The sequence below is a fragment of the Octopus bimaculoides genome, chromosome 16 (assembly GCF_046866305.1).
Source record: "Octopus bimaculoides isolate indiv1 chromosome 16, ASM4686630v1, whole genome shotgun sequence".
In the NCBI taxonomy this organism is placed as follows: Eukaryota; Metazoa; Mollusca; class Cephalopoda; order Octopoda; family Octopodidae; genus Octopus; species Octopus bimaculoides.
This window is the reverse complement of record NC_142943.1, coordinates 1857165-1871952: the sequence shown is the minus strand read 5'-3', so window position 1 is coordinate 1871952 and position 14788 is coordinate 1857165. Positions and strand designations below refer to the sequence as shown.

The window sequence follows — 14788 nt, the reverse complement described above, 5'->3', positions numbered from 1 at the left end:
ATATATATATATAGATACGTTTAATTAAGTTTAATTATAATTTGCAATTAACCTTGTGATTATTACCATCAATATTTTTCTGCCAATTTTTGTGATCCATTCTAGTATGGGTTAGAAAGATCTGCTACACATCATTATCTGCAGCATGCTTACTCAGTAATATTTCATGTATTATTCACATTTAATTGCATCAATCTAGATCAATTAACACCATAGTTAACTACCCAGATAACCATCTGCATAAAAAACAATATTTAGGTAAATAGTAACAAATTTGATTAAGTCTATACTTTCCCTAATGAGGTCCAATGACACTGGAACAAATTCATAGTTGTCTCCCATATGTGGTAAAATAAATGATTGTAATATTTGTCAGTATGTTAATGTTGTCTTTTCTTCACTTCATGATTATTTTCAACAAAATTTTTGATACTTATTAACTGTAAAGACACGGCATCATAGGAACAAGTCTTTTTCAATAGCTTCATGTTGATCAATGCCTCATTTGGAAAAAATTGGTACATGGAAACTGTACAGAAGCTTACCATGTACATGTGTGTGTAAGAGAGTAAGAGAGAGAGAAAGCATGAGTGTGAGTGTGTGTGTGTGTGTGTGTGAGTATTTTCTTCAGTGGTCTTCACATTGATACTGCATGCGTCAAAGTGTGTTTGTTTACATCTGTAAACAATGCACCCCATGACTCCATGATTTCATGCCAAGATCAGTGAAACACTAATTTCTTGTGTGATAAAAAAATAAGGGTTGTTGAAAAGGAGAGCATCCAGCCATAGAATACTACCCCAGTAAGTCTATCAGCAGCCCTTGTTACCAAGGTGACATCAGACGTTAAATGATGATGATGATGATGATGATATTAGATACACCAACACTAATTTGAGTATAGATCATTTTTGGCTTGCCTCTAACACTGGTAATTTCCATTATAAACTTAAAGCAATTTCCCAGCAAGAATAAATCATAGATTTAATACTAGTACATCAATATCTTTTAAATATATTGATTGGAGGCTTTCATGCCTCATCTCCCTCACCTGAGCTCAACTTTTCTTGCATGATAACACTGAACGTCCCAAATTCAATATTCATTTCGATCTTTTCAAATCACTGCTGATGTAATTCATCTCTTGTCCCTATTTCACATTTCTCATGCAGCACCTGCCATGTACTCAACATGTATGCTTTTAGACAGAGAGAGACAGACAGACAGACAGAGAGATTGAAAGTATAGAAGAGATGATGGGAGTTTATGTTGATGGGGGGAGAGAGAGAGAGTGTGTGTAAGACAGAGAAGGGGGTGAAAAGGAAGGGAGAAAGACAGAGAATACGACAGAGAGGAAGACAAAGAGAAACAAGAATTTTTTCAATGAAAGTTTTATTTTGTTTAACTTCTCTCTTTCCCCTGTGATGCTGACTATTTAATTAGCTTATCAACATAATTAGAGAAGCCATTACATCTATAACTAATCATACTCCCAAGCTGGAGCAAATGCAAAATGTTTGATATTTTATTCCTGAATATTTTTATTCCGTAGCTGATGTTTCACGCTTTTGTAGCATTCAGTCTACAACTGATTTGGTGAAATTAGTGGAATTAATTTCATTTCGGTCAAGGCTTCCATACTTTTATTATTCCAGACATCACAGATGCTTGTTGGTTGTTGCTTTTTTATCCAGTTGCTGATAACAGATGCTTTTTTTTTCTTACAAATAGTTTTCAAACTTAAATATCTATATACCTATACACATGCAAGTGCACGAGCACACACACACACACACACACACATGAAGTTACCTTTCTGCCATTTGTAATACCAAAGATATACATCATCATTTTCATTTGAATGTCCACTTTTTCCATGCTTGCAGGAGGCAGACAAAACTCTTTGGGTTAAATACTCTATGGTCAGATGCTTATCCTGTCACCAACCCCAACCAATTTTCAAGCAAGATAATATTTCAAGTCATTTCCCCACATCCTCTCGATACAAACACCTAGACATGTTTTCACAGAAAATTGCAAACAAATGGTGCCACTTGAATGATAATTACACACACACACACACATTTAATTACCCTTATATTTCTTTATTTCTTTTATCACAACCCACATTTCTGATGAAGCTGGTTTTGAACACTGACCATTAAGACTATTCTGCAGAGACCTGAATAAGTGGAAATCCAAAGGAGCAATATCTGATGAATATGGAGGCTGGGGTAACACATCCCAGCCGAGCTGCAGCAATTTTTGTCTGGTTCCTAAAGAAATGTATGGTCTTGCATTATCATGTTGGAAAACAGCACCATTCCTGTTGGCCAATTCTGGACGTTTCTCTTGAATTGCTGCTTTTAACTCGTCCAGTTGTGTGCAGTATTTCTCAGAGTTAATTGTCTGGTTACTTGGGAGAAGCTCATAGTACAGAATTCCTTTCCAATCCCACTAGACACAAAGCAAGACTTTTTAAGTTGAAGACCTGCTTTTGGGGTGGCTAAGGGTGGCTCATGTTGCTTACTCCAGGGTCACTTTCTCTGAACATTTTGGTAGATAATCCATTTCTTCAGTTGTCCCTGTCCCATCTACTCCGTGTTTTGAAGGCAAGGACATATATATATGTATATATATATATATATATATATATATATATATATATATATATATATATAAGTATATATATATAATCCAAATAAGCAACAGGATATCAAGAGGTGATGCAGTATGACCGTTTCAAATGTCTCCATTTAATTGAACAATGCAATCATTACTTCAATTTAAATGCAGAGCTATCCTCAGCTGCATAAATAAATAAATAGAATTTTTAATCAGTTGGACACATTAAAAATTCTATTTATTTATTTATGCAGCTGAGGATAGCTCTGCATTTAAATTGATGTAATGATTGTATTGTTCAATTGAATGGAGCCACTTGAAACGGTCGTACTGCATCACCTCTTGATATCCTGTTGCTTATTTTGATTTTATTCACCTTACTTTGAGTTGTACAGACAATACCACACTGATTTGGTGCTTCAACTTAACTACCTAATTCATCTGAATCTCAATCATTTCTTAAATATATATGTATGTATATATATATGTGTGTATGTATATATATGTGTGTGTGCATATATTTATATATGTGTGTATATATGTATATACATGCATGTGTGTATGTGTGTGCATATTTCTTGACTCTAATCTGTCTATTCCGCCCCCCACCCCCATTATTCCTATTTACCATTTCAATTATATTTTTGTTGTACTTTCTAAAACGTTTTCTCTGTTGACAATTTTTCCAATTCTTTTTTTTTTCTTTTCTATTGTAAATAAATGGTGTGTTTTTATGTGTTTGTGTTTGTCTGTGTTTGTTTATGACAGTTTGTGCATGTGAGAGTGAGTATGTCTGCATGCATGTTTGTGTTGATGATGCCTGTAACATATAGTGGCTGTGTGGTAAGAAGCCTGTGTGTGCATACGTGTGGTGTGTGTGTGTGTTTGTTTGTTTTTTTATAAAAGCTCATCCCCTGAAACTACAGTATTTGTTTTCCTTCCTTGTTATATCTTTTATTCCCAAAAGGCAATACAAGAACTTTTTCTTCTATTTCACTAATATTTTTGTTTTTGTTTATATTCCCCCTCCCCACTTCTTTCTTTGTTGCTTTTCACTCAAGTCTATCATTATCTTCTTGACCCCCACAGTACCCTCTCCTTCCTCCCTAACAACAACAACAATAACAACGAAAGCAACAAAATAATTTCAAAAGTATTCAAGAGGAAGAAATTTTTTTACCAAGTGTGTTTGCAAGCCAGACCACCAGACACAACTTCCTTCCATCCATCTCACTGGTAACTCATGGTTTAACTAATTTCATTGAACAATTTAAAACTTTTGCTCCTCTGTAAATTTCAGTCAAAACAGAAACAAACAAACGTAGATATTTTCTGAAATATCTTCTTCATACTGCTCTGATGATTTACGCATGCTCCCTTTTCACCTCACACAAATAAATCCACTTGTTCTCTTTCATAAATAGATTTTATATTCTCTAAATATATGTTCTGCTACGTTGGTTTATCACTCCAAGCAAAAAACAAGAATTAATTTTAGTGTGTGTATGATAATGAAAGATTATTTAGGTCATAACTGAGATGAGAAACAAAAACTCGTTCATCTAGTTATACCTGAAGCCTTGAAGCATACAATACCAAAGGAACCCAAGGGTCTTCTGGTAGGGAGATATTCTGCTGAATCAATGAAATGGTACAAGAAGTTGTTTTTGTTTTCTTTTGATACTAACAGACAATAAATAAATAAAGAGAATGGGTAAGAAGGTGAGTATTTTTCCTTTAACCTTTGGTCTCATCTGAAAACAGCTATATTCAAAAATGTCTCGACAAGAAACAATGTGAAAAGGATAAGTAAACCTAAATTCAGTACTAAGAGGGCAATGCATTAAAGATCTAACTGCACTTGAATCTAATATGTTGCATTATAGGGAAGAACTCTTTGTGTTCATGTGTCTGCATATATATATATATATATATATATATATATATATATGTGGATGGATGGAGATAGATAGACAAATAGATAGAAATGGATAAATGTATTCACATGTGTGTGTGTGTATATATATATACAGATGTATATGTATGTATGTATGTTTGTTTGTATGCCTGTATGTATATTTTGTCTTTTTAATAATACACAGCACATCATAAGTGTCAGGTAAATGATATTGAACAGTAAAAGAAAACAGAGCAACAGAAAGATACATGCATACACACACATATTTACACTTACATTTAGACACACACACATTCATACATGTATATAAATATATGCATTCATACACAAATGACAAAGTACATTTGAAGTGAATAGAGAAAAAGAAGTTTCGAAAATAGTGTTGCTTCAAAATGACGGAATGCAAAAGTTGAAGAATCACTAAGTGTAACTCTAGCAACAGCTGTAACCATAAGAGCATTAGAGAGAGGGGGAGGAGGAGGAGAAGCTAGAGGTGTAGTAAAATGTTTGTAGAGCAGAGTTACATCTGCATTTGGCAATATTAATGCAGGTTCAGAAGACCCCTCTTTACACAAGAACAGAGATATAGTGAAGTAGAAACTGCAGATAGATAAACATAGAACTAAAACGGTGTTAATATGAAATAATAAACAGAAGAAATTGTAAGAGTGTTTTTGGAAAACAGTGAACAGGAAATATAGGTATTTTGTAGGAAAGCACTGTATGTAGACAATGTCTACAGAATGAGTAGCAGTATGCTAATGAACTAATTAATTAGTGTTTGTATCTATGGAGGTAATGTTGTCATTGAAGTCAATACTTTAGCATAAAAATCTCTAATGAAGAAATACAGCTGAAACAAGCACTCTCTCACCTTTTGAGTTGCAGATAATTCTTCAGATCCCATGTAAAATCTCTACCAATATTTTGGAATTCTTCTAATCTCATTTCTTAAGTAGAATAGTTCTGTAGGCAGGAGTCTTGCTTGCAGTTCCACACATACACACACATGCATAAGCCCGCCTAAAGCTCTTTTTTACTGTGCCTAAGTATGATGTCACCATTTCCAATCTTCCATAAAAACATGTCTGATCATGGGGAAAATATTACCTTAGTTTGAAATAGGTGGGGGTGGGGTTGGTGACAGGTGGGGCATCAGGTTGTAGAAAGATCCACTTTAGCAAATTCCATCTGATTTGTGCAAGAGTAAAAAGTGGATGTTAAAATGATGTTATAATTTATGATATCTAATACACACTCATATGACACATGCATTATGCAAATGAGCACATTAGATATCAATCTATGGTAATGTCTAGAATATTTATGACATATATTTAATGACTAACATGGTTATGTCTTTTGATTTTGGGAATTCATGAATCTGATTTGCCACAGTTGGTTGCAGCTGAATTATGAAGATACAGGCGGTAAAATATTTAACGTCAGGACAAGAGTCAAATCTATTTTCTCATCATAACTGAATTATTGCTAACATTTAATATATGTTGCATTAGAAAGCAAAGTAAAAAGGATAGACACTAAGAAGACACTGATACTTAACAGTGACTAATGTTATTTTAAACTTTACTGCAAATTTGGGAGAAAACTGAATATGTTTTGATCTTATTCTGTGCTCATCAGTAAAACATAGCCTTTTCTATGCCTGCAGAAATGGTGACGAAAATGTTTTCTACCCTTATTTCTATTCCTTCTTGCACTGGCCATCAATTGATGTCTGTCAGTGGATGGTTCCAATACCATATTTTTTCTATGAGAAGTGATTGTTAATCTCACATTCAGGATTCCTCCATTTCTAGTGAAAGGAATTTTGTGAGTGATTCCCTTCTCCAGCCATTACTGTGTCAAAAGCAAATGATTTAGGAACTTTACTGCATGAAAACAAGAGTTAATTTAGTGTTAACATGTCTAATGGATGGTGTATTGAAAATGCTAAAAAGATATTAATATGGCAAGAAAATTGTTTGACAGGCTTGCCAAAAGCTGTGAGAATAGCACAGAAAGGCATCAGACTAAGGACAGAGGTAGAATTGATTAAATCAATTCCAATATTTCAATAGTAATTTCTCTGGAAATGGTAAAGTTGACTTTAGTTGGTTTTGAACTCTGCCTTTTAATATTTACTCACAACCTGACATAGGCTCAGTACCTTTTAAATAATAATAATAATAACAATGAAATTGGTTTCGAATTTGGCACAAAGCCAGCAATGTTTTTGAAAGAGGAAGTTAGTTCATTACACCAGCTATTTATTTTATCAGCCTGAAAAGCTAATATTGGTGAAATTTGAACCCAGAATCTTAAGAGCCAGAAAAATGCCAACTTCAACAACTCATCTCAGACATTTAAAGCAGAAAATTGCAACTAAAGTAAAAATAGTACAATTTTACTAATATTGGCAAGAATTTGGTTCAAAGTTTTTCATACTACAATGCCTTCAACAATTTTGACTATGTAAATGTGTACATGGAATATCAAGTTATTAATTATTGCTTCAGCATCTCTGTGACACAGGCAGATCTTACTTAAGCAGATATTCAAAATCAATCATCTTGAAATACAATTTCTCATGGCTGCTACTTCTTTACTCTGTCTATTCACCAGTCAAACAGTTCCAACAAACTTCACAACATCTTGAAGCATTTACCATTTTTTTTCACACAGTCTCTTTTCCACTGGCTATTTTCTCCATATTCTTCAACTTAGTGTTTTTTTTTTTATTTATTCTCTTAATAATTCAGACATACACAAATCATATACATGCACAGACACTCATGTGTACAGAATTACACAGACACACACACACACACACACACACACACACACACAAATATAAAGACACATATGAAATAAATAATACACTTCCATTGCAAACAAATATTAGATGCTGTATTCCTCAAAAGAAAATACTCAGACATACAGTGTGTATATGTGCATGTGCTTATATTTGTCTATGTATCTATTTAGAAATATGTGTATGTATATACATACTCTTTTACTTGTTTCAGTCATTTGACTGTGGCCATGCTGGAGCACCGTCTTTAGTTGAGCAAACTGACCCCAGGACTCATTCTTTGTAAGCCTAGTACTTATTCTATTGGTCTCTTTTGCTGAACTGATAAGTTACGGGGGACATAAACACACCAGCATTGGTTGTCAAGCAATGTTGGGAGAACAAACACAGGCACACAAACATATACACGCACATACATATACATATATATATATCATCGTTATATATATACAAAAATAAGAGGAATGACCAGCAAAGCATATGAAAAATTTTTTTTAATATGCTAGACCACTGGTTTTAATTGATTAATATCAATTTCTACCCTCATTAATAAATTTTATATATATATATATATATAAACTTGATTTAAAGTCGCAAAGCAGAAACAGTATATTTTATTCCATCATAAAAATAAGTATTTTTAAGCCAAGATTTACCTGAAGCTTTCTCAGAATTCATAGAAAATATTATCAATATTATCTGAATCAGCAAGATCTGTTGCTTGTTTTATGTATAATTTTTTTCCTTTCATCTCTATCAGGATATGTTGTCATTGTTAGAATCAACACAACCGACAATGTTGTTAGATTATATCATCATCATCATTATCATCATCATCATCGTTGTTGTCCTGCTCCTTGTCATCATCTTTGTCAACATTGTTGTAAATGCTGGCAAAAATGGCAGTGATGTCAGCAGCAGTGGCATGATGACAATGATGATGATGATCCTCATCATCACCATTATTGTCATCGTCATCATCATCACCATCATCACCATCATCATCATCACCGTTATTGTCGTCCTCATTATTGTTGTCAACATAATTTTTTCCACGCTGGCATGGGTTATGACTTACTGAAGCAACATTCTGTGGCACGATGCTCTTTTTTTGGCAGTCAGGTGCCTTTGTCTTTGTAATAAGATATTTTTATTCCACTGGTCCATCATAAGTTGAAACCAGGATACATGTGCACAATATCGCCATTGCCACAGTGGTGCCACTACAAAGACACACAAAAACATACGCCCGTGCTCGAGAGTGCACACACACACACATGCACACAGATATTTGATAGATTTCTGTAGAGTTTCCCTCCAATTTCAATAACAAAGAATTGGTCAGCCTAAGAGTATAAGCAAAGATGCAAAGACATCCTCTGAAGCTACCGCAAAGTGGAATGGAACCTAAAACCATTAAAACACTTGGTGATTCTCTGCATTCCTCCTCTAATGGGCACAGGTATAGGTTGGCTATGTGATAAGAAGTTTGCTTGCCAACCTCATGGTTCAAGATTCAGTCCCACTGCATGGCACCTTGGGCAAGTGTCTTCTGCTATAGCCTTGGCCAACCAAAGCCACGTGAGTGGATTTGGTAGACAGAAACTGAAAGAAGCCCATCATGTGTGTGTGTGGTTGCAATATGGCTGAATGGTTGAGGTGTTAACCGTACAGTGCTGAGATCCCAGCTTAGTATCAATTGACATGTGTGGTTTAGGTTTGATCCAAAATATGTAAGTGAAATTGAGTAAATGGAAACTGTGAGGAAGCATGTCAGCTGGACTGCACTTATAATTCAAAAGTCCAGTATTGTCACACCGTCACGTGCTCAATTGGGATTCATGTGCTCAATTGGGATTCACATGCTCAAGAATCCCAATTAAGATACACATGTCTGTGGAATACCCAGCCAGCTTTGCAAAGAATTGATAATGCAGTTGAACAAACCCTTGAGTACTCATTCATGAAATGGAGATCCATTTCGATAAGGTGCTGGCTAAAATCTATAGATATATTCATAAACACAGAAGAGTACTTCTTCATTAACAACTCCTACACCGTTTCCATCAGTATTTTATTTCTGATCATTTTGTACCACAATTCATGAATTCTGTTATTATTTGTTATAGGTTTCTAATGGACCAATCTCTGGTTCACTCTGTTTCTAATATTGGGAATAATAAAGGTTTCCATCTCCCTTGGAGTACTTCAGTGAACTTCATACCTCTATCAACTGTAGCTTCTGACCACTGTTTATGTCTTTCTTTGATATATATTCATTGATGAACAATACATATACATGCACAAAGTATTGTGGAAATAACACATTTCATCAAACGACTTTCTATCAAAGTTACCTTCATAAAATAGCTTTTAAATATATTTGTCATCTAACGTCTTTTAATTGAAACATGTTTTTATTGAAATTATCTTCACAGAATAATTTTACAAATATATGCTCATCAAACAACTTTTTATCAAAACTACTTTTTGTAGAATAATATTCTTTTCTACTCAAGGCACAAGGCCCAAAATTTTGGAGGAGGACACCAGTTGATAAGATCGACCCCAGTATGCAACTGGTACTTAATTTATCGACCTCGAAAGGATGAAAGGCAGAGGCAAAGGCAAAGTCAACTGCTGTGGAATTTGAACTCAGAACATAAAGACAGGTAAAATACCACTTAGCATTTTGCCCGACGTGCTAACGTTTCTGCCAGCTCGCTGCCTTATTTTGTAGAATATTATTATAAATTTAATTTGACAGACCAAGATTTATTCATAATTCTTTTTCTTTCTCAAAAGAGATTTGTCACCTGATTAAGCAAACTTGAGTCGATTATTCTATGTTGCTAAGGTCTAATAGGCCAACATTCCAATTCTTTGACTGTAAACAAAAATCAAACTTTCTTTCCTTTAAACTTTTAGCATCTAAAATGGGCCATGTGTGGTCCAAATATTCTACCTGTTTTATGAGTAAGTCTGTCAGATCCAGCCTCACACACCTGCCCTACAATGTCATTCAAAAGACAAGTAATCACATCACTGAAATGTTAAGGCTTTGAAATAATGCATGGTTAATTCAAAACAATATAAACCAATGAGAATTACATTTGGCAAAGTAATCTGAATGCTAAAGAGTTAAACATGTGAATTAACTTTGAAAGATTGAATTTTCATTTCTTGAAATTATTTCCCCACCTTTTCAGAGTCGCTAACAAATCAATTAAAAACATTTCTGCATATGGCATTTTGTACATCACCTAACTTATTACCTGTGTAGAATAATTGTTTTGTAGAATACTTTTGAGTACAGCATAATTTTAAATATCCAATAATTTTTAATGTAAAATAAAAACACAATTTCCATGCAAAAATTCAATTTAAAAAATGAAACAGAAATAGAAGTTAAAGGATTTCCATTTGTACCAATTTCATTAGGTAATTACCACAGATAATAGATAATTATTTGACAATTAACAGCATGACACACTGTCTCAATATTCATTAGCACTTTGCTCACTGCAGCAAATTGTTTTCTGGGGTTTTTTTTTTTTTTTTCTGGTTTGCCATCCAATACCAGCAGAAAATTATTTAATAAATAACACTTTTGCCTCTTTCTCATGTTGAAATGTTTTCACAAGTTTACCTAATATAGGATGATGAATTTTTTTCTAAATGCTTGGTGCCACCATTCAACACTATTATTTGTATATGCTACATAACTGCACATGTACATATATATTCCAATGGAGTATCAGAAATTTTGGTTGTCAGCCGTTTGTTTAGTGTACAGCCTTAATCCATGTTGTTTCCAAATGGCCTATGAAGGGGCTTGGCAGAATTCATCATATTGTCTGATTTATCTAAAGTTTTGGTGTCCACAAAACTATAAAAACATTCACAAATCAAATGACTATCTTTTCTCTTTTACTTGTTTCACATAGACTTCATATATATATTTATACACATACATATTTAAATATATACATATGTGTGTGTGTGTACACAAGCACACATACATTGACATATGTCATTTACATTACACACACACAGGTAAATGTGTTTGTATGTACATATTATATTACATTATATCCTATTGTATTATATCATTTATTTATTTCCATTTCACGAGAACGGAGTGGAGCGAATGATTCGATAGAAGAGTACCGAAGGCAGAAGTTCAACTGGATCGGACATGTCACAAGATTCACAGACAACAGATGGATCCATGCAGTTGTTGCGTGGTATCCAAGGGACCAGAAAAGGGCCCTAGGGAGGGCCCTTTTCTGGGAAGACAATTTAGTTAAGCAACTTGGGCCAAGAGGGAAAAGAATAGTACAATGAAGAGAACATTGGAAGTGCATTGTGAATAGCGGTGTATAACAATATCTGATAGTCTGGTCGATACTGTGATATTATATAATATTATATCAGATTATATTATACAAAGCCAATTTCTCTTTCCGTTAACACTAGGTTTTTTTTTATTTCCTTTCTTAAAACGCCAAATTCTTTTTTGTAAATGCGTGTATGAGTGTGTGTGTGTGTGTGTATGTTTGTGTATGCGTGAGATTATGTGTATGCCTATGTGTGTGAGTGTGTGCATATGTATCTGCATATGTGAGTACATGCATGCCTACATGTATGTGTGTGTGTCTGTGCATGCAGGTGTTTGTGCATATATGTGTTTGTGTCCTCGTCTGTATTGAGAAATGCTTAACATTCCTCCACCAACCAATCCCGTTTCTGTTATTATTTACCTTAATCAACACCTTACAGACCTATTCCTTTCTTTTCTCCACCCCCAAACTTCTTACCAAATTCTTCACCTTCTCACAGATGGAACCCATATGCTGTTGTGATAACCATCTGTTAATTCTAACTGATAAAAGGTAAATAAAAAATAGCCATAGTAATTTTAGATTCTCTAACAAGCTTATTATCGAGTTTCTCCTCTGTGTGTGATATATGTTATGGCCAAAAGGAAAACAACAAGGCACTGAGGAGCTATTGGCAAACAAGAGGTTTTTCAGGCTCTTCTACATGGGCACTCAAACTGCAAGAAATAACAGCCAAATGTACCTTTAACTCTTTAGCATTTAAACTGGCCACATTTGGCTCAAACATTCTATCTGTTTTATGTTACAACTGGCCAGATCTGGCCACTCACACTTGCCCTACAATGTCACTCCAAAAATAAGAATCACATGATTGAAATCACAAAGCTACAATATAACATACAATTAGTTCAAAACAATGTGAATAATTAAGTATTACATTTGATAAAGTAATCTGAATGTTAAAGGGTTGGTTAAAACGACTTACCATTTGGTGTAATCCATGATAATTATGTCTGAAAGGTTGGTTACAACTGGAATTTCTTAGATGACATGTCTGCAACAACAACAGGAACTGTAACAACAATAGGCTCTGCTTAATTGGCTGAGATTTTACATGCATATATTATTTCTTAGATTTGTCAAAATTTGACAGTGTGTGTATGAGAGAGAGAGAGGGAGAAAGAGAGTGTGGGTGTGTGTGTGTGTGTGTGTGTGTGTGTGTGTGTGTGTGTGTGTGTGTGTGTTTGTGTGCAAATCCTTTGTGAAGATGATTACAAGTTTATATCATGGATATTCACATCCTTGCATGTATAGGTATGAAATGTGTTTACATGTGTGGGTATCCTCTTAATAGTTAATGTAAATGTTGATGTGAAGTACTAGAAAAGATGAATGTAGTAGGACATGTAGCAGACATGAAATGCATTGCTAAGTACACAATTAACGTGACAGGACATGTGGCAAGCATATAATACATTAAGTACAAGATGAATGTAGCAGGACATGTGACAGACATGAAATACATTGCTAGGTATAAAATATCAATCCTGTTATCAAAAGTTCAAAAGTACAGAAAAGTTATAAAAAAACTGTTGATAGTAAGAAACTGTTTTGATCAGATAAAAGTGAATATTTGTTTAGCAATAAAAGCTTATCCAAATGGTAAATATTTTTATTCCGGATGTGGTTGACAAGACTGCAACTTGGATAGATATGATGTACTGTTTTGTAGAAGACACACTTCATGATTTTTTGTTTTTTGTTTTTTTAGGTGGGGGTGACATAAATTAGAAATCGCTCCAAGCTAAAATAACTTTTCAGGTAGGATTCAGAAAATCTCCTCTGTCTTATATTCTTAGACATAGTGAGTTTAGTAAATACATAAAGAAGTTTTGTAGTCTTCTGAATAACGGATGAAGCTATTTCCTATTTGTCTGGAAAATATTTATATGTGTTTCATCTGTTTATTATGGAAACCAATGGTAAGGACGATAACCTCCAAGCGTCTTCTGTTATATTCTTCAGAAACTTTAAACAATTAGATTTCTTTGAAAGATGACTTCAATCTGAGGATAGAGAAAGTGAGGAAAAGAAGTATTCGGACAACATTAGTCAGAAAATAAAATTGTCTTCCTTAATAAAAGTTGTTGTTGCTGGGAAAATATAGATAAATAGATATTTTCAAAAGTTATATACTATATTATGGTTTACAATAAAGCAGGTTACAGGGTGCATTTAGCTTTTGCAAAATAAGATATTATCTGAAAACAAAACTCCATTAAACAGTTGAGGCACGCTTTAACCACAGAATGTAAGGAGACACTAGTCTATGGTAGATTCTACTCTACTCCAGAATTTGAACTCAGCACTACAAATTCGCATCACATTTGTTAGTTGTACACTGCATTTACGTTTTGTAACTGTAACCTGTGCACATTCATGATACTTATTTATTATTACTTTGTCTTAATTGTGGTTTCAACATTTGAAAAAGTTTAGTTCAGATATATCTGGGATTAAAATTTATTTAATTACAATTGAAGTGCATCCTCAATTAAAATCTAATTAATTTTAACTAATGTGTATCTGGACTAAAAATCTGTTTAATTTTAATTGTGGCACATTTCGAATGAAATGCCACTTAATTTTGAGGTTTATCTGGAATAATTCCTTTGTTGTTTGGAACATTGAAACAATATTTGCATTAATTGAAAATGAAAAATAAACTGCTTCTCATAAAATGCAAAACAACTAATGTTGATGTTGTTGTTTTTTATTTAGCCCGGTTCTAGTATGCTTCAGCAGATCTACGACCAAAGGAATAACAATCATAATCATCCAGTTTTTTGGGGGTTTTGAAGTACTGGACCAATTATCAATTTTTTTATGGTAGTTGAGTGTAATTTGAGGGCGATTTCAGCTACTGTTTTTAGCAGGATGAGCAAACACAAATGTCCTATTGATCTAAAAGAAGTCTTTTTTCAATTAGTGACATCATTGAAACATAAAGAAAGGAATACAAGAATATCAAGTCTTCATACCAAACATGATATGCGCAGTAAAACTCTGAAGGAATCCTACAAGAAG

General features: G+C 33.8%; 1 protein-coding gene across 5 annotated transcripts in view; it reads right to left on the bottom strand.

The window, feature by feature from the left end:
- LOC106878639 (thrombospondin type-1 domain-containing protein 7A) overlaps positions 1–14788 on the bottom strand; it is a 1055067-nt gene that overhangs the window by 1030409 nt on the left and 9870 nt on the right. For 4 of the 5 annotated variants that reach the window (XM_089364004.1, XM_089364014.1, XM_089364011.1 and 1 more), the window contains exon 2: positions 12687–12755. The gene's annotated coding sequence lies outside the window, so the exon portion shown is untranslated. Of the gene's footprint in view, positions 1–12686; positions 12774–14788 lie in introns of all 5 variants that reach the window. The other variant, XM_089364006.1, reaches the window with a different exon arrangement.